At 36.3% G+C, this 24839-nt stretch overlaps 1 long non-coding RNA gene across 1 annotated transcript in view; it reads left to right on the top strand.

Annotated features, from left to right (window-relative positions):
• Positions 1-22615: 22615 nt before the first annotated feature.
• Positions 22616-24839, top strand: part of LOC126693176 (uncharacterized) — a 60084-nt gene continuing 57860 nt past the window's right edge. The window contains exon 1 of the long non-coding RNA XR_007645226.1: positions 22616-22821. This is a non-coding gene — a long non-coding RNA (uncharacterized LOC126693176). The remainder of the gene's footprint in view (positions 22822-24839) is intronic.

The raw sequence follows: 24839 nt of genomic DNA, 5'->3' as shown, positions 1-24839 counted from the left end.
AATTTTAGAATCCAGTCAATAGTAGCTACCCCTCTATCTAATCGAATCCACACATTCTAATTACCAGGGCGTCGGTTACACCAAGTAAATGGATAGCCAGTGTAGCCCAAGTCCTTCAACCTGCAAAAATCAAGAGCATCACGAAAGCCTAGCATTTGTCTTTCTGGTCTATCCAGCCAACCCTATTTCTCATCTGCATACAAGATTTCGTTAAAATCAACAATACACACCCAAGGGAGAGTGAACCGGGTACTCAATCTTCTGAGCATGGACCAGGAGTTTTCCTAGTTGGCGGTCTTAGGGTCTCCGTAGAAACCTGTGAACCGCCAAGCGTCATCAACTCCATGGTCAATAATGGCATCAATGTGATTATCTGAAAAAGACTGAACATCTACATTAGAATCAGTAGCCCAAAATAAAGCCAAACCACCCCCAGTATTATGGCGAGGAACCTCAAAACAATTATTATATTGCATCTTTCTACCAATTCTGACTAAAACTGATTTCTTAACCTTCGTTTCCATTAAGAAAATCAGCATGGGACCTTTGTTATGTACCAACGTAACTAACTCCTCTTCTGTCTGTGGGTTCCCAAGCCCACGATAGTTCCAGCTAAGGCAACTCATTGGGCTCGATGGTGCTGGGGACCAGCCACCACCTTCATATTTTCTTTGTCATGGGAACTACCACCAACCATGCAAAATTTTTTCCTTTCCCTCTATCTACTACATCAATACTACGTCTTCTATCAACAGTCATAGAGGAAGAGTTTGGAACTGTAATACCTGTTTCGCGGGCTAACTTCTTCCAAGTTCTGACTGATGCATGGGAGTTTGTCTTAGTAACTGTGTTAGTACAATCTTGGAGTGGGATAGGATTAAGAACCGGCCTTGATTGTACTTGGGACTGCCGTGGAGAATCAATGGGCTTAGCTCTGCAAGGTGGAGTATCATGTTCCTAAAGAGATAGCCCAACAACCTGTTCCTCCAACCTCTCCACTTGGATTGACTTTCCTTGTTTCAAAACTTGCACTCTGGAGAAAGCACTGCTCTAAGCATCACCCTGATCACCAACCACTTGCTTAGGCGCCAACTCGATCGTGCCAAAATTGTCCATATATTGTTCAGCTTCCATCGCCGAATGAGAGCCATAATTCTCCTTATCCCGGCGTGGAATTGAGGACTCATTCCCTTGACCCGGTTGGCCTTTCCTCCACCAAGGTGGCTGGTTTCGCTTCTCGCCTGAAATTACAGCCACGGTCTTCTTGCTTTGGCGAACCGGTTCCGCTCGCAACCACTCCCCATACTGTTGATCATCCCTGCTTAACTTCCCCCGGCCTTTCAACCACACTTCGTAGTCCTGTTCGCCATGAGTGACTCTACCGCACCAATAACAAAAATTAGGAAGGCGTTCATATTTTAATCCCAGCAACCCAATCTGTTTACCACCTGACTTCAGTTTCGATACATGTAGTAGAGGCTTAGATATATCCATTGCTACACGAGCTCTCAAGAACTCACCGCCTGCGCCGTCGTCCTCCGGATCGGCAACCTGGATCACCGTTCCAATTGCTCGGGCTATAGCTTCACCAGTTTCACGATTCAAATTATTCAATGGGATGTTGTGTAACTGCACCCAGAATGTCACCTGATTATACACCAAGTGCGGAATCTGTTCTACATCGAAAACCCTCTGGAAAGCTATTAAGCTTTCATCATATGACCAAGGCTCATACTCTAGTGCCCTCTCGAGGTCCAATCACATCTTCAAACTCAAAAACCAGCATGTTGTCCCCTGAATCGCGAATCTTCAACTCACTGACTGGTCTCCACAATGGTTTGAATGTACGAGACATTGCTTCGATATTCAAAACTCTCTTCATGAAAAACTTCCCGGCCAAATGATGCACCCCCACTGCCTCCTGGTTCGGCACATCAGCACCACCTTCTTCATCCTCTGTGAGAGAAAACTTAGCCCACAGATCTTCCAAGCCAGCCATATAATGTTTAGCAGTGGAACAGGAATAAACTGTATCCTACAACTAAGATTACACTCACCGTCCTATCCGTTCGTAGACGTGAAGGGAACAAAAACCCTAAACTAGGTTAGGGACAATATTCTACGTGCGGCTTAGAGAGAAAACCCTAGCCAACGTGAGAAACTTTTTCTACATCTGTTTCTTTAGTAACATCACAATGGACAAAGGATTTAGATTGAGGATTTAGTTCTTCGTATACAGAGTGACCCAATTCATCTTGGACGTCAGCAATTACAACTTTTGCTCCATGTTTAGAGAAGAGTCATGTAGTGGACTCACCAATGCCGCTGGACCCACCAGTGATTAGTGCCACTTTTCCTTCAAACCTGTCACATTTTCACAAAATGTTATCTCTCACTTTTATTATTCATCATATTTTAGATGGCATAATTGCACAAAATATTTGCTATAGTCCATGGTTAATGGATGCTGTGTCTAACAAAACAAATAGAAAAAGTATTTACCGGGAGAGGGCCAAAATGGGCATTTGCCTCTTTCGCCCAAAACAAGTAGCAAAATGTCCCTGTTCTAAAACTATGTAGACATATGCCCCTGTTTTAAACTTGATTTTCTAAAAATCGAGTTATAGGCAAAAAAAACTTAAAAAAAAAAAAAAAATACATGGAACTCGAGTTCCATATAACATTTTGCAAGTAACTCGATTTTCATTAATTCGAGTTTTTTAAAAATCGAGTTTCAAAACAGGGGCATTTTGCTAGATAGTTTCAGAACATGGGAATTTTGCTACTTATTTTGGGTGAAAGGGGCAAACGCCCATTTTGATCAAAGGAGAGAGAGGTTTTTTTTTTTTTAATTATTTTTTTAATAGAGGATTGTTCTTTATTAACAAATTAAACATATTGAGGCAAGATAGCTAAAAAAAATTGCGTACCTTCTTGCTGCAATTTAGAGTAATGAGAAACTTCCCACGGTCGAAGGAGTTAGAATATGTGTTGGAAAATGAAAATGAAACTCAAGTACCATCCACTAATTTGCTTTGTTAATCTCTCTTGTAATATAGCTATGATGTCAAACCTGGTATTCCAAGTATGTCATAATCAAGCACAATTTAGTATTTACCTTGGACCCACAACAAGTTAGGTAGAATAGTTAAACTAGGCCACATGCTGTACTAAGTACTAACTATTAAATTTATCGAGTAAGTCTAGTATCATAACTAATTCTACAACTTTATCATAATTTTGTCACATGACGACTTGTGAATAGTAGAATCATAGACTCAGATAAACCCATCATTTCATTTTCACCGCCTGCAACTTGCCACATAGACAACTTGTGACTAAAATAGTAAAAATTATTGTGACACTAAACTTACTGAATTTATCTTGGTTTGGATAAAAAAACACGTGAAGTTATAGTGGACTGTCAGATGGTTGTTAGAATCACCATGGTTGACAGATGCTTCTAAATTTTTTTATTTTTTAAAGCTTTCTATTGGTGTGCAGTTAAACAAAACCATATGTCTCATTAAATTGAATGATATTACATGCTACTTGATCTAATGTAATTATATAATATAATATTAAAAAAAGCCTATAATAAGATAATATATATATATATATATATATCTATATATATAATAATAGGTGAAACTGACAGAAATTCAAATTAGAGTTCCAATTTTGCGCTACATGTCCTAAATTATTTATTTTTAAAGAGTTTTATTTTTTAATTTTAGAATCAAATGTGGGACCACATCATAAATATTCATCTAAGTGAGTTATTAAGTACAAAAACCAAAAAGTCTAAAATGAATGAATTGTTAAAAAAAAAAAAAGTGCTTCACAATAAATAAAAAGAATGGGCAATTTACATTTTATACGTAATAGTATCTGATTTTGCCATCCTAGAAGGGAGGGACCCATGGTCCCCTAGCCCCTCTTTAGATCTGCCAAACTGCCATAGGTTTAATACATGAAAAATTAGAGTGTAACAATTTCCTTAGGCTTTTTCTCTTTCCCTGACCCCAAATGACAACACGCATATTTTGGTGGTTCCTCCACTGTCAAACTTATTTTTTTTTTCCCTATTTTTTGTGATAGGAACCTCCACTATCATATTATTTTAATAAAACTTTCTTTACATTAACCTTATAAAATGGTAAAGTTTATCGTGTAGTTACAATCAATCCATCATGACTCAATTAAATTCACTAGGATATTATTTTAATATAATCATTCCAGCATGATAAAAATGCATTGTTTGTCTCATACTCCATTTCTATTTCCTTTTACTGGAGAAAAGTTTTTTGTGTTGCACTGCCACTTACAGGGGCGCACGAAAAGATTGTGTTAAATACGGCAATACCTCTCAATTAGGGAGAAAATGAGCTTTTTTCAAAATAATTTGTTCATTTCCTCTTTGGTAAGTTTTTAAACTTTTCATCTTTACACATTCAAGCATTGTTAAAATTGAGAGTAACTAATAGGAATAATTATCAAATAAACAATAACTAGCCACAATTATCAATTTTAAAAATAAAATAAGATAATATAGATCATAAAAAGATGCTAGACTATATATATGAGATATATTTCTTTTTTATATTGCCTAGTAGAGACTGATTCACGTGGAAGAGGAATCCTTTATTTATATCTTCGAGATATTTAGTAAGGTTGACACTAACCACTTGCTCAAATTCAGCCTTGGTGTTGTCAAGGATGTTGGGTTTGGCTACTCCAACTATACCAGCATTGTTGTACATAATTTCTAACTTACCATACTTGGAAATAGCATGATTAACTGCATTTTCTACATCTGTTTCTTTAGTAACATCACAATGGACAAAGGATTTAGATTGAGGATTTAGTTCTTTGTATACAGAGTGACCCAATTCATTTTGGATGTCAGCAATTACAACTTTTGCTCCAGGTTTGGAGAAGAGTCTTGCAGTGGACTCACCAATGCCGCTAGACCCACCAGTGATTAGTGCCACTTTTCCTTCAAGCCTGTCACATTTTCACAAAATGTTATCCCTCACTTATATTATTCATCATATTTTAGATGGCATAATTGCACAAAATATTTGCTACAGTCCATGGTTAATGGATGCAGTGTCTAACAAAACAAATAGAAAAAGTATTTATCGAGAGAGGGCCAAAATGGGCATTTGCCTCTTTCGCCCAAAACAAGTAGCAAAATGTCACTGTTTTGAAACTATTTAGACATATGCCCCTGTTTTAAACTCAATTTTCTAAAAATCGAGTTTCAATAAAAAAATTTAAAAAAAAAAACTCAATTTTTAGAAAATCAAGTTATAGGCAAAAAAACTTAAAAAAAAAAAAAATTACATGGAACTCGAGTTCCATATAACATTTTGCAAGTAACTCGATTTTCATTAATTCAAGTTTTTTAAAAATCGAGTTTCAAAACAGGAGCATTTTGCTACTTATTTTGGGTGAAAGGGGCAAATGCCCATTTTGGTCAAAGGAGAGAGAGGTTTTTTTTTTTTTTTTTTTTTTTTTTTTTTTTTTTTTTTTTTTTTTTTTTTTTTTTTAATAGAGGATTGTTCTTTATTAACAAATTAAACATATTGAGGCAAGATAGCTAAAAAAAATTGCGTACCTTCTTGTTGCAGCCGAGAGTAATGAGAAACTTCCCATGGTCGAAGGAGTTAGAATATGTGTTGGAAAATGAAAATGAAACCCAAATACCATCCACTAATTTTCTTTGTTAATCTCTCTTGTAATATAGCTAAGATGTCAAACCCGGTATTCCAAGTATGTCATAATCAAGCACAATTTAGTATTTACCCTGGACCCACAGCAAGTTAGGTAGAATAGTTAAACTAGGCCACATGCTGTACTAAGTACTAACTATTAAATTTATCGAGTAAGTCTAGTATCATAACTAATTCTACAACTTTATCATAATTTTGTCACATGACGACTTGTGAATAGTAGAATCATAGACTCAGATAAACCCATCATTTCATTTTCATTGCCTGCAACTCGCCACATAGACAACTTGTGACTAAAATAGTAAAAATTATTGTGACACTAAACTTACTGAATTTATCCCAGTTTGGATAAAAAAACACGTGAAGTTATAGTGGACTGTCAGATGGTTGTTAGAATCCCCATGGTCGATAGATGCTTCTAATTTTTTTTTATTTTTTAAAGCTTTCTATTGGTGTGCAGTTAAACAAAACCATATGTCTCATTAAATTGAATGATATTACATGCTACTTGATCTAATGTAATTATATAATATAATATTAAAAAAAGCCTATAATAAGATAATATATATATATCTATATATATAATAATAGGTGAAACTGACTGAAATTCAAATTAGAGTTCCAATTTTGCGCCACATGTCCTAAATTATTTATTTTTAAAGAGTTTTATTTTTTAATTTTAGAATCAAATGTGGGATCACATCATAAATATTCATCTAAGTAAGTTATTAAGTACAAAAACCAAAAAGTCTAAAATGAATGAATTGTAAAAAAAAAAAAAGTGCTTCACAATAAAGAAAAAAAAAGGGCAATTTACATTTTATACGTAATAGTATCCGATTTTGCCATCCTAGAAGGGAGGGACCCATGGTCCCCTAGCCCCTCTTTAGATCTGCCAAACTGCCATAGGTTTAATACATGAAAAATTAGAGTGTATCAAATATCAATAACCTCCTTAGATACGCCACTGGTCTAATTCATGTAAAATTAGAGTGTAACAATTTCTTTAGGCTTTTTCTCTTTCCCTGACCCCAAATAATAACACGCATATTTTGGTGGTTCCTCCACTGTCAAACTTTTTTTTTTTCCCTATTTTTTGTGATAGGAACCTCCACTATCATATTATTTTAATAAAACTTTCTTTCCATTAACCTTATAAAATGGTAAAGTTTATCGTGTAGTTACAATCAATCCATCATGACTCAATTAAATTCACTAGGATATTATTTTGATATAATCATTCCAGCATGATAAAAATGCATTGTTTGTCTCATACTCCATTTCTATTTCCTTTTACTGGAGAAAAGTTTTTTTTGTTGCACTGTCACTTACAGGGGCGCACGAAAAGATTGTGTTAATACGGCAATACCTCTCAATTAGGGAGAAAATGAGCTTTTTTCAAAATAATTTGTTCATTTCCTCTTAGGTAAGTTTTTAAAGTTTTCATCTTTACACATTCAAGCATTGTTAAAATGTAGAGTAACTAATAGGAATAATTATCAAGTTTCTCTGGTCGGCTAGGGTTTAGGGTTTTTCTCTACCAAGCCGCCAGTAGAATTTTGTACCTAGCCTAGTCTAGGTTTTTTATCACCCTTCAGCCTCTTTAGAGTCTGATAGGACGGTGGGTCTTGTGAGTCTGGTACGTGGTGTGGCTGTGTTTTTTTGGTTGGGCAAGGATTCATGGTTAGGTTAGATGAGATGTGGGTGAGGTTTTCTTTGTCGGAGGAAGAAGAACGTGGGCAGAAGTATCACAACAGAGGGCGTTGATTGTCCATAGGTTGGCAGGTAAGTTCCTCACAAAGCGGGTGTTGAACGTCGATGCCGTGGCTCGCACGTTTTAACCCTTGTGGAAACTGATTAGAGAGCTTAAGATTCGGGACGTTGGGGACAACATTCTGCTGTTTCAGTTTGAAGATATTCTTGATCTGGAATGGGTTCTTGAATTTGAACCTTGGTTGTATGACAAACACTTGGTGGTGTTTCAAAAGGCCATTGATGCCGAGTCGGCGCCTTTGCTGGATTACTCTTTCACTACCTTTTGGATGCTAATACACAATATACCACCTGACCTTGTTACTCAGGAAACTGGTGAGTCTATAGGAAGCACGTTCGGTACAGTGGTGTAGGTGGTGGACCCGGAAGACGACGGAACGGGTGGTGAGTTCTTAAGGGTGCGACTTAAGCTTGATATTCATCGACGTCTGCCTCGCTGTTGTAAGCTCTGGAATGCAGGTAAACTTGTGGGATGGGTGGGATTAAAATTTGAAAGACTCCCAAATTTTTGTTATTGGTGTGGGAGAGTTGGTCATGGGGACAGAGAATGTGAGGTTTGGCTGCGAAGTATGGGCTGGTTGAGAAGGGAGGATCAACAATACGGTGATTGGTTAAGGGCTGACACTTTTCGAACAACAAGAAAGACAGTGGCTGTGATTTCAGGCGTGGCTCGAAACCAAGCTCCTTGGCTGAAACAGAAGCAATGTAGATCTCATGATCATGGTGCAACGGGTGGGATGTCTTCTTAATCAAACTCTAGGACAGGCTCGGGGTTTGACAAACAGAGGGACTGCACTAGTACGAAGCATGTGGTAGTGTTCAAACCAATGGCATCCACAAATGATGAGGTAGGTCGTGGTTGTACTTCAGAAAGTGAAAGTATGGCGACTAGTGATTGTAGGGTATGTTTGGAGCCTCAAGCAGCAAGGTTGGAGAAGAATATCATTAAACTGTCTATTGATGAGTCCACGGGTTACCAAGCTCCAATGGATAAGCTTGCTGCCACGGGCTTACATGGACTGAATGCTGAACACTCGAGGCCACTGGATGTTGATTCAGCCATTTCAAAACCCACACCGCAATCTACAAGGGGGTGGAAGAGATTAGCACGTGAGGTGGGGAATATTGATCAATGAACTAAAGGGTGTAGTGGACCTGATTCTGAGGGGGAGAAAAATGACTTTGGGAAGCAAGGTATGTGCATGGAGATAGATGTACAAATAGAGGGGAAAAAGCAATGCATGGGCTATGGTAGCTAGGGGGATGATCAAATTTCAAAGGTGGTTGCTGGGTCCCAGCACCACCAGTCACAATGAGTTGCCTTAGCTGAAACTGTCGTGGGCTTGGGAACCCACAGACAGAGGACGAAGTAGTTGCCCTAGTAACTACAAAAGATCCCAAACTGGTTTTCTTAATGGAAACAAAAGCTGATAAACCTACTTTAGAAAGAGTTGGTAGAAGAATACATTTTACTAACTTGTTCTTTGTTCCTCGTGTCAATATAGGTGGCGGCCTTGCTTTGTATCAGAAATCGAATTTTGATGTTAATGTTCAGTCTTTTTCCAATCGCCACATTGATGCTTTTATCAACCAAGGAGTGGATGACGCCTGGCGGTTCACAGGTTTCTATGAAGACCCTGATACTGCCAGCCAGGAAAACTCCTGGTCTTTACTTTAAGATTTGAGTCAACATTCATCTTTGCCTTGGATTTGTATGGGGCATTTTAATGAAATTTTATTTGTAGAGGAGAAATTGGGATGGTTGGATAGACCAAAGCGACAAATGCAGAGTTTCAGGGATGCTTTGGATTATTGTAGACTGAAAGATCTTGGTTTTAATGGGTACCCTTTTACTTGGTGTAATTGTAGACCGGGTGATCAAAATACATGGGTTCGGTTGGACAGAGGTGTGGCCACTATTGATTGGATTTTGTGGTTTCCTACCTCCTGTATTCATCATTTATATGCCTTTCACTCTGATCATAAACTGCTACTGCTCTATTCAGACTCTGAATTCAAGCGGTTTTACAGGAGAGGCAAACCATTCCGATTCTTGTGAAGCAATGATTAAAGATTCTTGGGGTGAACAAGTTGTGTTTGAATCGATGTGGGGCTTTCAACAGAAGATTGTGGCTTGTCAGCTTAATTTGAAGGTGTGGAATAAAAATTGTTTCGGGCATGTTCATAATTCCTTAAACAGGAAGCTTAAAGAGTTGCAGGAAGCTGAAGAAGGTGGTAGTTATAGAACTAACCGGAGGAGAATCAATATGCTGAGGGAAGAGATCCAAAGGTTGAAAAATAGGGAAGAATGCATGTGGAAGCAGCGTTCCTGGAATACTTGGCTTAAGGAAGGAGATAGTAACTCTCGGTTTTTCCATTGTGGGGCAAACCGAAGGAATCGCTGTAATTTCATTGCTAGTTTGGAGGATGATGATGGGGTGTGGAGGGAAGATGAAGGCCAAATGGGTAGCATCATTGAGAATTATTTTAGAGACATCTACACCACATCTAATCCTTCAGGTTTTGATGAGATCTTGAATGGCATTCACCTGGCTATATCAGAGGAGGATGCTGGGTTGATTGGTCGTGACTTCCATGCCAATGAAGTTAGGTTGGCTCTTGATTAGATGGCTCCTCTTACTGCCCCTGGACCTGATGGTATATCCCCAATTTTTTATAAGTCTTTTTGGCATATTGTGGGTGGAGATGTAACGTCAGTGGTGCTTAATGCTCTTAATTCTGGTGTGGTCCCAAAGTCACTAAATACCACTTTTATTGCTCTAATTCCAAAAGTTAAACACCCAAAAAGAGTTGCTGATTTTTGCCCCATTAGTTTGTGTAATGTGGTCTATAAGTTGATCTCTAAGGTTTTGGTGAACCGATTGAAAAAGTTTCTAGCCAGTGCTATTTCGGAATCTCAAAGTGCATTTTTATCGGGTAGGCTTATTTCAGATAATGTACTTGTGGCCTTTGAAACTCTGCATTATCTTAAAAGGAAAACAAATGGGAAGGTGGGTCAAATGGCGCTCAAGCTTGATATGAGTAAGGCCTATGACAAGGTTGAATGGGAGTTTTTGGAACGAGCAATTAGGTATCTTGGGCTTGGAGAACGAATGGTAGGGCTTATTATGTCTTGCATTAGTTTGGTTTCCTATTCTGTTCTTCTTAATGGGCAACTTGTTGGTAATATCAAACCTAGTCGTGGTCTTCGCCAAGGTGATCCTCTGTCACCTTACCTTTTCCTTACGTGTGCCATGGGATTACAAAGTTTTTTAAATAAAGCAAAAATGGAGGGGCACATCCGGGGAGTGGCTATCTATAGAAATGGACCAAAAGTCTCACATTTATTTTTTATAGATGATAGTGTGTTATTCTGCAGTGCTAAAGAAGAAGAGTGCCAAAAGATTCTTGATATCCTAGCAATCTATGAGAGGGGTTCAGGCCAGAAAATTAATCGTGAGAAGACTAATATATTTTTTAGCTCTAACACCCCTTATGAGGTTCAGGTCTGGATTCAACAGGTTTTGGGTGCCCCTGCTATTCGCCACTTTGAAAAGTATTTGGGTTTGCCGGCATTGGTGGGTAGAGCAAAAAAACATAGTTTCATCTACATTAAAGAAAGGGTGTGGAAAAAGCTTCAAAGGTGGAAAGAAAAACTCCTGTCTCAAGCAGGTAGGGAAGTGCTGATCAAGGCAGTGATATAGGCGATACCAACCTATACCATGAGTTGCTTTAAACTCCCTAAGGGGCTTGTTAGAGAACTAGAGGGTATGATTCACAAATTTTGGTGGGGATATAGAAGAGAGCATCGGAAAACTCATTGGGTTAAATGGGAGCAATTATGTGAAGCTAAAGAAGTTGGTGGCATGGGGGTTCAAAGAAATCGAAAAATTTAGTGATGCTTTATTGGCTAAACAAGTGTGGAGAATGATTAATAATTTTGTATCTCTTTGTCATTGAGTGTTTAAGGCTCGGTTTTTCCTGGATTGCTCCATTTTAGATGCCAAACAGTCCAAGTCAAGGTCCTATGCATGGAAGAGTATTATTGGAGCAAGAGATGTGACATGCAAAGGGATGGTTTGGTGCATTGGGACGGGAGAGGCTTTACGAATTAAGGAGGATAGGTGGCTGCCTGGACGTGCAAATTGTTCAGTCATTTCACCCCTTCCTTCTTTGGATCCGGATGTGAAAGTTAGTACCTTGATAGATCAAGACACCGTTGCTTGGAAAACAGAGGCTGTGCAGCAACTGTTTTTGCCTCATGAAGTTGAAATTATTTTAGGTATTCCTTTGAGCATTTTATGCCCCGTTGATCGCATTATTTGGGTGCACACGCTGTCTGGTACGTTCACTACTTGTAGTGCTTATAAACTATTGATTTCATGCGATGCATCTTCTAGTGCAGGTGGTTCTAATCTTGAAGCCCAGAAAAATTTTGGAAGGGCATTTGGCAGCTCCGGGTCCCAAACAAAATCAGGCACTTTGTGTGGAGAATTTGTAACAATGCTCTGCCAATAATGGTGAACCTTCATCGGCGTCAGATTGTACCTAGTGCGTGCTGTGCTCTGTGTAATGTTCTTCCTGAAGGCTCTCTTCATTAGGTTTGGTATTGTGAAGCCATTTCAGGTGTCTGGTCTACATTGGAATGGTTTCACCAAACTGTATCGCCACATCCCACTTCCTTCACTGAGCTACTTTCTAGTTTTCTATTCAACAGAAAGGAGTTAGGGTAGAGATTTTTGTGATCATGGTGTGGTTACTGTGGAATAGGTGTAATGTAGTCTAGTTTAGTCACCCTCCTCTTCCAGTGGCTAGCATTTGCAGTTTTGCGGGTAGTTATTTGCAGGAGTTTCTTCAAGCTCAGAACGATGCACCTGACCCTCCCCATCCTCCTCCCATGCAGCAGTGGCGACCTCCGGACTCTCAGTGTTTCAAAGTAAATTTCAATGCCGCGTTGGTTCGTCACTCAAACTTGGCAGACATTGGGGTCATTGCCCGTAATCATGATGGGGAAGCTGTCGGTGCTCTGTCCTCGCCCATTCCAATGGCCCAATCCGTGGCGGATTTAGAAGCCTTAGCATGCTTGAAGGCTGTACAATTTGCATTGGAAATTGGCCTCACCCGAGTTATGTTTGAAGGAAATTATGTAGTCATCATCATTGCTTTTCTTCACGGCGCGGGTGAACTGGCTAGTTTTGGAAACATTTTGGACGATATTCGTTTACATTCATCTGTTTTTCAGTTCGTGGAATTTGTTCACGTTAGTTGTAATTGTAATTCAGTGGCTGATGCTCTCGCTAAGAAAGCTAAGTCAAACGTTAGGGCTCAGGTGTGGCTGCATGATTTGCCAACTGATATTGTCCCTTTAGTTTTGCATGATGTGCACTAGTTTTGGGTTGATGAAATAAAGTCCCCAGGTCTCCGATCTGGTTTCTCAAAAAAAAAAAAAAAAAGCATTGTTGTTTTAAATCTTTTTCTTAGAATTGCATATTTTAGAGATTTGTGCATATGGTTCAATTTCATTTAACCAATAGGCACCAATCAAGCTAACATGATTCCCCCCTTTTTGGCACTAATGTTTTATCCTATTTTGTTGTTGCAAGAAAAATGAGAAAAATATGGTGAAGGAAAACAAGGTGCTATCTTTTTACTTTCCATCTTTTTCTTTTATGTTGTAAATATTGACATGCTAAATATATAGTATATAAATATTCACATGCTATTGTATATATTATTTCTTGCAATGTGGTAAAATGCTTCTCACATGCTATGTATATATATTTCACATGCTTTGTTTGTAAATAATTATTTGAAATAAATATTCACATGCTACGTTAAATATATATTGTTTTTACAAAACCTTTTTCGAAAAACCAAAATGCCAATTAAGCAAGGAATGTTGACAATCTGCTATGTAAGCAAGGAAAATGGTTGGTTTACCAAAATTAAATTCTCAAATTTTTAGAAAAGATTAATGATCATTAATGATTTGACAAATTTACTACACATAAATAAATAAATAAAAATAGGGTTCAATTGTTTTAGGTTTTTATTGATCTAATACGTTGGAGGCCTTGTTAGAGGTGGGAAAATAGCATATCATTTTTTTTTAATTTAAAAAAGACAATTATTATCATTAAATTTGGGCCTTTTAATAATGGGATGGGATCTTTTTTATAAAGGGAGTGAGGGATTTTGTAGTGGGGAAAGTTTTTGTTGCGTACTTGTATTGTATGCAACAATTGCTACATAATGGGTTATGTGACAACAAAAAGAAAGTAACAAGTGTTTAAGGGTCATTTTTGCTGCCACATAACCCATTATGTAGCAAAACCTTTCCCTTTGTAGTGGGGTTTTTAGGCTTAGGCCTAGGTGGCCTACGTGTTGGACAGCTCTTGCCTATCACAAACACCACTTTTATCTTCCACGACTCACAACCTATCAATTCAAAAAGTTGTAAAAGAAGTTGTGTCACTGGACTTATTCTACTTAGTATTTATATGACCATACTATAATTTTGGTCATTCCTTACATATTTCTCATCGTTTCAATTTCATCCATTTTAAGTTGGGACGAATGGATTTGAGTTTTTCCATTGTTGTGTTTCTTTGTTCTTTGTTGGATGGTTATAAAAATTAGACTATAGTATATTTTTTGCCCTTAAAGTTTGAAGTTGTTTTCATTTTTTATTTTTACATTTCAAAATTTTCATTTGACCCTTCGTGCTTGATTATGTTTTCATCTAACTCTATCGGCTATTTCTATTAGTAATCTGACTATTAAGTGTCCTATACATTGATGACAAGATCAATATGAAAACAAAATCAAACATTTAAGGCCGAAATGAAAATTTTATAACATAAGAGACTAAAATGAAAATAACCCAAACTTTAATAACTAAAGAAAAAGAAAACTTTAATATGAAAATTGAGTTGGGAGGAGGAGGAGTGGGCTGCGGGATAAATGGTAGGGGACATTCATAAGTGAGCGGGCGGAATAAATTAAAATTCTATTGAATCTATTAAAAAAATAAGGTAAATAATTGATAATGTGAGACCACAAAGCACATTTAAAATTCAATCTATTTTCTTCTCCAAAAAAGAAAAAAAAAAGTCCATCTATTTCGATGAATGGGTCTGCACATGAACATCCCTAATGGGCTTCAATGAATCAAAATCCCAGTCGTTTTGATGGATCTTCTTAGATTCCTTCCCTAATTCGCTGCTTGAGGCCTTTAGGTCTGATATCAAAAGCCTTATGATGACTTCCAACTTGACAACAATCTCATTATTTAATACAACTGTGGTGGAATAATATAGCACAGTCTTGAGACTCCGGCTATTTGATATTTCAGCTTAAAGCCCTTCTCTCGAAGATGAAATGGTAGTGTGTTAGTCCTATAAGAGCATCCATAACAGGTGTTTGGCACATTTGCCACACCAAACACAAAAATGATGCTTTATGAGATGTGTCAAATCTCAAAAATTATACAACATGGCTACAGTACTGTTGTAAATTTGCAACAATACGGACAAATGTTGCAAAAATTTTATTGTTTTATATTCTCTTTTCTCTCTCCTCTCTCTTCATTTTTTCTTTTCTCTTCTCTCTCACTCTTCGATTCCCTTTCTCTTCTCCCTGTATCGGTTCCTTCTCTCTCTGACCAGTCTGAGATGTTCACCGGCAGCTCCGATGACGACAACGCACTCCACCACGCTCTCTAGTTATGGGTTTTTTTTTTTTTTTTTTTTTTTTTTTTTGCTGCAATTTGGGTTGATTTGATGGTGGTGGTGGTGGGCTGTGGACTATGGGCGGTGACAGTGGCAGTGGTGGTGGGCTGTGGGGCTAATGGCCGGTGGTGGTGGTTGTTGTTGTTGTTGTTGTTGTTGTTTTTTTTTTTTTTTTTTTTTTGGCTGCAATTTGGGTTGATTTGATGGTGGTGGTGGGCTGTGGGCTATAGGCGGTGACAATGGTAGTGGTGGTGGGCTATGGGGCTATCGGGTTTGGGTCACGGTGGAGATTGATTTTGGGTATGGGTCACTGTGGAGATTGTATTTGCGATCGGTTTTGGATTTTAGTTGTCTCTCCCTCTTCAATCGTTTGGATTTTAGTTTCGGTGGTAGTTGGTGTTTCAGTGGTGGAGCCGTGGTTTGAATCGGTTGGGGCTTGGGTTGAATCGGTTGCGGGTGATGGGTATTTGGCTTGGGCTGAATCGGTGTTAAGATTGGTTGGTGTTCATGGGTATTTTGGCACAAGCGGCATGGGTGAGGCCACTCCGATTATCGCCATCGTCATCATCGATTGTCTCGCTGCTCCGATCTCGCCGATCTCTCTCTCTTTTTTGGTGGTTGTTTGTTTTAATTTTTGGTGTAGGGGCTGATATTGGTTGTAGTGTTTGTTTGAGTTTTTTTTTTTTTTTTTTTTTTTTTTGGGTAGTAGTGGCTGAAATTGGTGATCGGTGGTTGATCTGTGGGGGTGGCCGGTGGTTGTGGGCTGTGGCAGTTTGGGTTGTTGTGGGTTGTTGTTGATGATAATGGGGATGGGATAATATATTATTTTAATATGTAGTAAATATTATTTTAATGTATAGGATTGAATTATAAAACATCTGATAAATGGGATGTTGTAAAATGATGTGAAAGTTCAAAAACGTGTACAAAAACACTTTTGAACGTTTAGACCCCCAAAAACAAACTTAACCAACCCAAGCAATATGTCAAACAACTAGTGTGCGGAAACTTAACATATGCTATAATATGGAATTGATTAAACAACTATCTAAGCCACAACAAAATAAACCACAGCAGATAATGTAAAGGCAGAGATAGAGAGGAAAGAAGATGCAAACACAGCAATAACACCAGATATGTTATCGAAGAGGAAACCGAAGACCTCGGCGAAAAACCTCTCCGCCGCCCTCCAAGCGGTAATCAATCCACTAGAAAATACAGTTGGGATACAAGGACAGCAATAGACCCTCCAAGCCTAATCTACCCAATGCACCTAAGCCCTCCAAGCTTCTTGCTCCAATGAGGTTGCGCCGAACCTTTTTCTTTTCTAGCTTTCCGGATTCCGCTACTACACCGTAGCATCAACCAATGAATATTGGCTCCTTCCTAACTGCTTCCCAGAACTCCAAACGTCTGTCTCACAGGGATGATAATGGTGAGAACCAGGTTTGGTATAAAGCCTCTCAAGGATTTGACAATGGAGAGGAAGAGAGTGAGGGATTTTGATGAGACTCTAAGGTAGAGATTGTGGGTGAAACAATCTGGTTTTTCTTTAGGGTTTCTCTCTCAAAATTCTCTCTGGAAGCTCTCTTTCAATCGTGGGTTAAAAGGGTATTTATACTGAAGTGGAGTGGAATGCGAAACGTCAGGTTTTTCCAAAACAGGGGTGGCTCACGGCTTGACTAAGTCGCGAGTTCCAGTCGCGAGTTAACCGTATGGCCAGTTGTCCTGTTTTGTCCTGTAGTGCTCCAGCTAGCATGACTGTTCATCTTCCAGCATGCTTGGCACGTGTGCATCTTCTGGCGGGTTGAAGCCGCGAGTCCAGCCGCGAGTCCCAGCCGCGACACTCTGTTTTCTTGCACACTCTTGAGCAATCTTCACACTATCTCACTCACTACCCTTACAACAATCCCACCTAAATACAGGGTTACTAAATGCTGAATTACAAGCAAATTTGGCACGGAATAAAGCCAATTAGATGGTTGAATAAATTCAACCTTACATGATGTGATAAAATAATAAAGTAGGCCTTTGGTGTGGTAAAATGGCATAATTTTTGCAACATCTGCTACGGATGCAGCCTACTAGAACTAGTTACTCATTCTTTCTTACAAGTTGTGATGAAAGCAATAATTACAATCTACACATTTGCACAATGATTGAGCTTTTTATATATTTCTTCTAGCCAAAAAAATAAAATAAAAACAATAAAAAATAAAAAGAAAGGAATAAAAACCACAATGAAATGGTATGACGAGAGAGAACAATTTGCATGAATTTTATATTTGCTTTTATTTTCTTTTACTACGCATGTTGCATGTTAATTAATTTAATTAATTAACTTGGCTAATTAATTAGTTAATTTATCACAAGGGGTCAATACATTCTTGGCCTATCACTTTTAATATATAGAAAAGTTCTTTTTTTTCTGTGTAGATTGTGTAGAAATAAAAAGAACTTTTTATTCAATTATTTACTAATAAGGTCTCAACTCTGAAGAACTTTAGTATACCTAGCTAGTAATGTAAAGAAAATGGATAGGATACATATACCAAATAAAGAAGACAACTGCATAATTTATCTAGATATTAGCCTATAGATTAGAATGAATTATTTAACCCTAAAAGAAAACACTACGTTAATCATCATTACGATCAACCGATTGAAACTTATCCCTGTTTTTAGGGGTGGCAAAATTGGACACGACCTGCAAACCTAATACGACATGAAATTAGCAGGTTATGGGTTGAGGCTTAATGGGTTTGTGTTATATTCAGGTTGACACAATGGTCCCGTTTGATAAACAGGTTGGGTTAGTGTTCAACTTATGAAATCCGTTTGACTCGTCTGACCCGTTTAATTAAATGAAATTTTACCAATATACCATTTAAACCCTAGGTATATAAACTTATTAGTTGTAGTGGTTTATTTTCTTGAACATATTGTGATTGATTATTTATGATATTGAGATATGTTTTAGTTTTGAATTATTATTTGTGATGCAGTTACTCATTGGTTCTGAATTTTATATTTAAAATATTTATTTGCTTGTTTTTTCATAATTTTTTCTTCATTTTGATAAAATCAGATAATCAGGTCAACACAACTGACCCGTTTAATAAATGGGTCGTGTTAGGGTTGAAGAATCTTGACCTATTTAATACATAGGTCAGGTTAGTGTTGACCTATATAGTCGGATACGCATGAGTTGACACGATACAAATCCAACATGATAGGCCAAAAACGAATTGACCCCTTATGATAAATTAATTGATTAATTAGCCAAGTTTATTAATTAATCAAATTAACATGCAAACGTGTGGTAGCACAAACAAATCACGAATAAACTAAGTATGCAGCGGAAAATAAATTGACACGGTGATTTGTTTACGAATGAGGAAAACTAACACGGCAAAAACCCCACCGGGTGATTTTAAGGTTACCACTCCTGAGAATCCACTATTATCAAAACAAGTAATTACAAGTAAAGGAATCCTAGTACCTTATACCAATATACAGTTGAACCCTTACCCCAATACCTAATTGGACTTGTTCTGTAGTGACAATCTTTCCTTGTAATGCACGGCTCCTAGTATGTGACTAACCAATTGTGTGGATCCCAGTACGCGACTTCAATCACCAACTAGAGAAGGTTGTTGGCTGCAAAGTTCTTCAGTTCATCACATGATGAAGATCAAGAAACTCTTTGGTTACAAAACCCTACGGTGCACAAACATAACAGCTTCTTCACAAGAAAGATGAACTAGGGAAAATTCTGTCTCCAGTCACAATTTGCTTAAACAAACTTTGCTCAATACTTGTGCAACTTGCTCCACCTTTGACGACCCTTAAAATAATCCTTTTATATGTCTAGGGTTGTGAGAAAAGAAAGCCCAAACATACAATCACGGATTGGAGTCAAAAAAGACTTGAAAATCTATTTTTCATAAACCTCAATAGATGCCTATCTGTTGAGATGCTGTCGAGCCACGGGCTAGAACAGCTCTTCATGGCTCGATAGATGACTAGCTGTCGAGCTTTAATGAATAGCACTTTCTGCACTTGAATCTTGGACAGACTTGCATGGTTTTAATACTTGAACTTGAAACGAGGTTTCTTGAAGCATTAACACATCATAGATTTACCCAAATACAAGTAAAGTGCGTTTTGTCAAAAGATTAGCCAATTACATAAAATAGTGACATATGTTCCTAACAAGTGAATCACATATGTCCTAACACAACACACAAACACGAATTGCCACCCCTACCTTTTTTTGGTAATTAATGAATAATTGAACCATATTATAATACATTATTTGACTAGAATGTTGGCCACTAACAAAAATGTGTTTTTTTTTAGAGACGTAGAAAGTTAGAAATTTCCATTAAAGAGGTAATGAGGAAAATACATTCAATCTTATTGGACCATACTTTCATTGAAAGGAAGAGAATCAACTACAATCCAAACCCATCACCACGTTGAATACATGCAAGTTTTGCCATAACATAACCCTACGTGCACTGACCATAAGGAGGAGAAACATGCAACAACTAATCGCTTAAACTCCCTCAACTGTGTAACCTGGGGCTGCACCAAAATTCACAAGATCATGTTTGCGTAGTGGTTGATAGGCCAAAAATGTATTGACTCCTTTAGCAAATCAATTAATTAATTATTCAAGTTAATTTCATTTGAATATGTTTGTTAAGAACCCAAAGTTTGTTAACTTTAGTCACAATTTATCATAAAAAGCTCTTGTCCCTTTTAAATATATCCATTTCATCATTTAGATTAAATAATTACAAATTAAAAATATATTCATATTATATTATTTAATATTTTAAATAATGTAACATATACTATATTTGGACTCTTAAATTACAGAAATAAAATGTTATTGGCAAAATGGAGAGTAACATTACCATGTAATTTCGATCGAATTCTATTATCAGTAAGATATTATAACGATCTTCCCACCATCTTCGCACCTTTGTACGTACAGTATTATGTCGGTATGTATGTTTTTTCCTCAAAGTATTGACTACGTGTAACGAGTTGCAACTTGCAAGAGCTTCAACTCTTGTTCATGCCAATCCCTCCCTATATACAATATCCCTAGAAATTGATTTCAAATTGATGACGTTTCTCGGTATCTCTAATCGGACACTTGTAAACATCTTTTGTTTTATTGGTATTAATTAGTTGAGTGCTTTCTTAGAAAGTATTATATTTTTCGCCAAAACTGGAGCAAATTCATATGTATATTAAAATTTAGACCCCCAAAGCTACAAAACCTGACTTTAAACCGTGTAAGTTTGTAAATTCCTTTATGAGATATTAAATTATTATTTTTAATATGCTTTCCGAAGCAAAATACCCCAAAAAAAAAAAAAAAAATTTGGGGCCAAAAATGTCTTCTAAATATTAGGGTAAATTTATGAATTAATTCCACTGTATCTTGTTTGCAACTACTAATATTTAACTTACATGCAAATGTTAGAAGTATATGATTAAATAATTAAATTTATTATATTCTAATAATTTAAATTTTCGGAATAATTGTTAATTTAACAGCAAGATCAAGGTTTTACAGCTGTAATTAGATACTTATAAATTATGAGAATTGGGTTTAAATTTAATCTTTCCTTTCTAACCATATTGATCAATCTTCAAAGTTGTGTCATACTAAATTTTTATTTCTTAAGGACAAAGAAAAGAAATTAAGAAGCACCTTTGCAAGAACACTAATTGTCTTATTGTATTTTATTGTCTACTAGACACGGCGAATGGGCAAATCCGTAGCGGTGGCTAGATGCATATTAGTCTTTATCATCTTCGTTGAAACCGCGTGCAGATCCTTTATGGACGTAAATATTCCAACGCAATTTCTTCCAAGGATCAAATGGCTTATGTGATTAAGAAAATTAGAAACATGGCTTCCAACTTCCATTCTCCAACTTATATTGAAAAAGGTAATAAAAGACAAAAAAAGATTAGGATGGTAAGAAGAGAGGAAGTAGAGGACCGTGTTGCGTCTGGCATTTGTTATGCCTTTTGCATTTTTGGCCTTATAATACAAGGTACAAAGATAAGTAATATTTCCTTCAAAACAAATTAATTCAAATAAAGCACAATCTTAAACCAATCATTAGGTTGAAATATATTAGCCTTTGAACTGGCCACACTACAAATAATAATAACAAATAAATAAATAAATAAGAAGAAAAAAACAAAGGGTTTTGACTAGCGTGTTAGATGATAGATAGACCATGATACCATATTAGTAGTTTTTTTTTTGGGTAAAATTTAATTGATTTTTTTTTTAATGGTTCTTGCATTATGGTAATATATAGTTTGCTTAGTGACACTGTACTATCCATCAAAAAAGGAAAATTAAAAAAAAAAATCTCATGGCATCAAGGTTATATGTATAGGGCATAGATTCATTTATGGTACACCTCAATGTTTACACTAACGAAGCCAATAAAAATTTCCAATCCCATTTTGATTGGTAACTGGTGAAACATATAAAGTAAATGGGATAGATATTTTTTATTCCTGTAGGAGTAGCAAGAACTTGGGGAGAGAAGCTGATAACTATATTAGTGAAAAATTCATTGAAGTAAGAGTCTATATAATTAGTTAAGTAAATCTTTAATCTTCTTTCATTTTATTCTTTTACTCTTATTTAGCTTTTAGTATCGTGCCAAATAGAAAAATACCACATTTTAATCCGTAAAGTCCAAAATTTACTAACATCAGACTATGCAAAGTTATGAAAAAAAAATATGGTTGTTATAATAACCGTGTAAATTTATATTGGCAATATTCATTTTGCATTTAGTTTTTTTTTATTCTTTCTTTATGTGTCTTAAGGATGAAGGAAGAGAATTAACGGTTGTTATGTATGAAGAAATAAAAACAATTTTTTTTAATAAAAAAATTAATATTTTAATGAAATTAATAGAGTATAAAATAGATAATTTGATGCCGAGTGTCTTAAAAAATGAGTATGTAGAGTAGAAAAAATAGGTTTTTATACTAAAACAGATAGAATTTTTTGCATAAGCTAATGCGAACGCTCTAAACATATACATAAAATTTGTCATTTAAGGCTTCTTAACAAAGAAACTTGGTCTACGCATCCTGGTCACCTCATAGAAAAATGCAGGCATGCATCATCAATCAAATTGTATATGGGCACGTAAAGCTAGTGCTGTTTCATAGTAATTTCCATGGTAATGCGTCGAAAGTTCCTGGGCTCTCCTCTATTTCAAAGTAATTTCCAGGGTAATGCGGCAAAAGTTCCTGGGCTTTCTCTATATCCAATGTGTATTATAAATAACTATGTTAACTTAAGACTGACGACATTCTTCATTAGTTTCTCGTGTAGTCTCTACATTCAAAAAAGAATGAAGGTTCTAAATGTGATTGTTATAATCATAGTGGTACCGGTGCTTTTTCTTACAATCATATCGGCACATGAGGCAGGACAATTTCTCATGGACAGAACCAAAACCAAAACCAAAACATGATGAACAATTGCAAGGACAAGTTGATTGGGGCAATACAGCAAGGTCAAGCCCCTCCATATGTGCTCAATCCGAGTTCAATGATGAGACAAAAGGCCTTATTTGGGCATAGACATCACACTATTGATGTCTCTCCTTTGCTACGCCGATTGCTAGGCATGGGTGTTGTCACTCCATCTAGGCCTAATTCACGCACCCATATTCCTCCTAAAACAAGTCACAATACTGCTCCTCCTTTTCTAGGGTCCATGAAGAAGAGTCCTCCGTCTTCCTCTATGCCCAAGGGGAGTACCTCCGCCCCTTAGGTTAAAGCAAATAACTCAAATTAAAAGTGGAGGGTTTGAAAAGCTTAGCTACATTGTTTTTTTTTGGCCGTGTTGGTTGCACATAGTGTGTATATCACACTTTTCTTTATAACTAAAACTATGACTTGAATTCACATTTTCAAATTGAAAATTGTGGTTTCAAATCATGATTTCAGTTATAAAATACGGTGTGTATCTACACACTATGTTTATGTGCAATAATTTTTTCTTTGTTTATTGAATTTTAATGTAATTATTCCTTTAGATGTATCATGTGTGTAACTCCCATCTTCTACTACATAATTGATCATTTTTAATGTGGTTATTCATTTCATGACAAATATTGATACTCGTAGGGGCCCATAAACGATAGTAAATATCCCCAAGCGTGCAATATCTCTACGAAAGAGGAAATTACATGTTTATCGAAAATAAAAATAAATAGATAAAGGGAATTACGTGATTAATAATTCAAGATGATGCTACCAACATATGTGGGGGAAAAAAAAGAGAAAAGTGAAAAGAAAAGCAGAAGAAGGCTGCTTAGATATTTTTTCTATTTTAATATTAAAGGGGCTTGTGTTTGGCCTAATACTTCTATGTATTATATTTAACACTTGTTGTTGTTTGGTCTAGTCTTATTTTTGTTTGAGTTAACTTTGTTGTTATTTGGGTTAATTTTTATTATTGTTATTTTAGCATTTTTTTTTTGTTTGTTTGAGGGTTTTTTTATTTATTTTTTTATTAGGTTTGTTTGAGGGGTTAAGAATAATATATTAGGGGGACATAATTATTTTAGGAGAAATGCTATTACCACAACATTTTCACATGTCACAACTTACACCAAATTCTTTGCTACGAGCTATTAATAGTGGATACAAAATTGATGTTAGTATTAGGCCAACTTACACCAAGTTTTTTTTGGGTGATATTATTGTAAATATGTTGTAAATGTAGTTGCATTTCTCTTATTTTGTGGATAAAAAATTATTGTGATTCTCAAGCCAATGTGTTCAACATTTTTTTAAGATGGTCACAATAGGATAGTTTAGTATATAATTTTTTTTACAAGTTTACACACACACACACACACATTTTTTTTGTAAGTCAGGGTGGTCACATGCAGCCATCACTAGTAAGTAAGGTTATTTTTAAACATCCAAAAAGTGGACAACAAAGTGTGGTATCCTCTTAATGGGGCTATAAATAATAATGCCAATACCAATACCAATACCACAAACAAAAAAAATAACAATAACAATAACAATACAAATACCAACAACAATAATTTTTATTAAAATAAACTTTTTCCTATTTTCTAATTTAATTTTTCTTCTTAAAGAGCCCATTCATACTAGAACTTGGTGAGAATAAACTTAATAAGTTCTTGGGTTGATTACACATTTTCCCCTTAATTATTATTCATTTCACTTCACTCTCCTTCCTAGAATTTAAAGTTGAGCAATATCCCCCTTACTTAATAGGTGATTTGCATATCCCCCAAAACTAATAAATTCTTTTAAATTTAAAAATTTTAGAGAAAATTCTTTTTATTTTAAATTGAAAAATTGGCCTCCTACTGAAAAGTATCTCATTTTGTTGGGGTTGTTAGAGGTATAGTTGAAGTTGTCAAAAGTTCATTCAATTAATAAATCCTATTATTTAGGACATGTAGGTAGAGTTTGACCATTTCCTTAACCATTTACCAGGTTATTAGCCATTTACCAAGTGTGTTGTTTTACGTGGGTTGTTTGTTTC

This window comes from Quercus robur, chromosome 7 (genome assembly GCF_932294415.1).
Source record: "Quercus robur chromosome 7, dhQueRobu3.1, whole genome shotgun sequence".
NCBI lineage: Eukaryota > Viridiplantae > Streptophyta > Magnoliopsida > Fagales > Fagaceae > Quercus > Quercus robur.
Note: the sequence above shows the minus strand (reverse complement) of the source record. Positions and strands in the feature narration are given on the sequence as shown.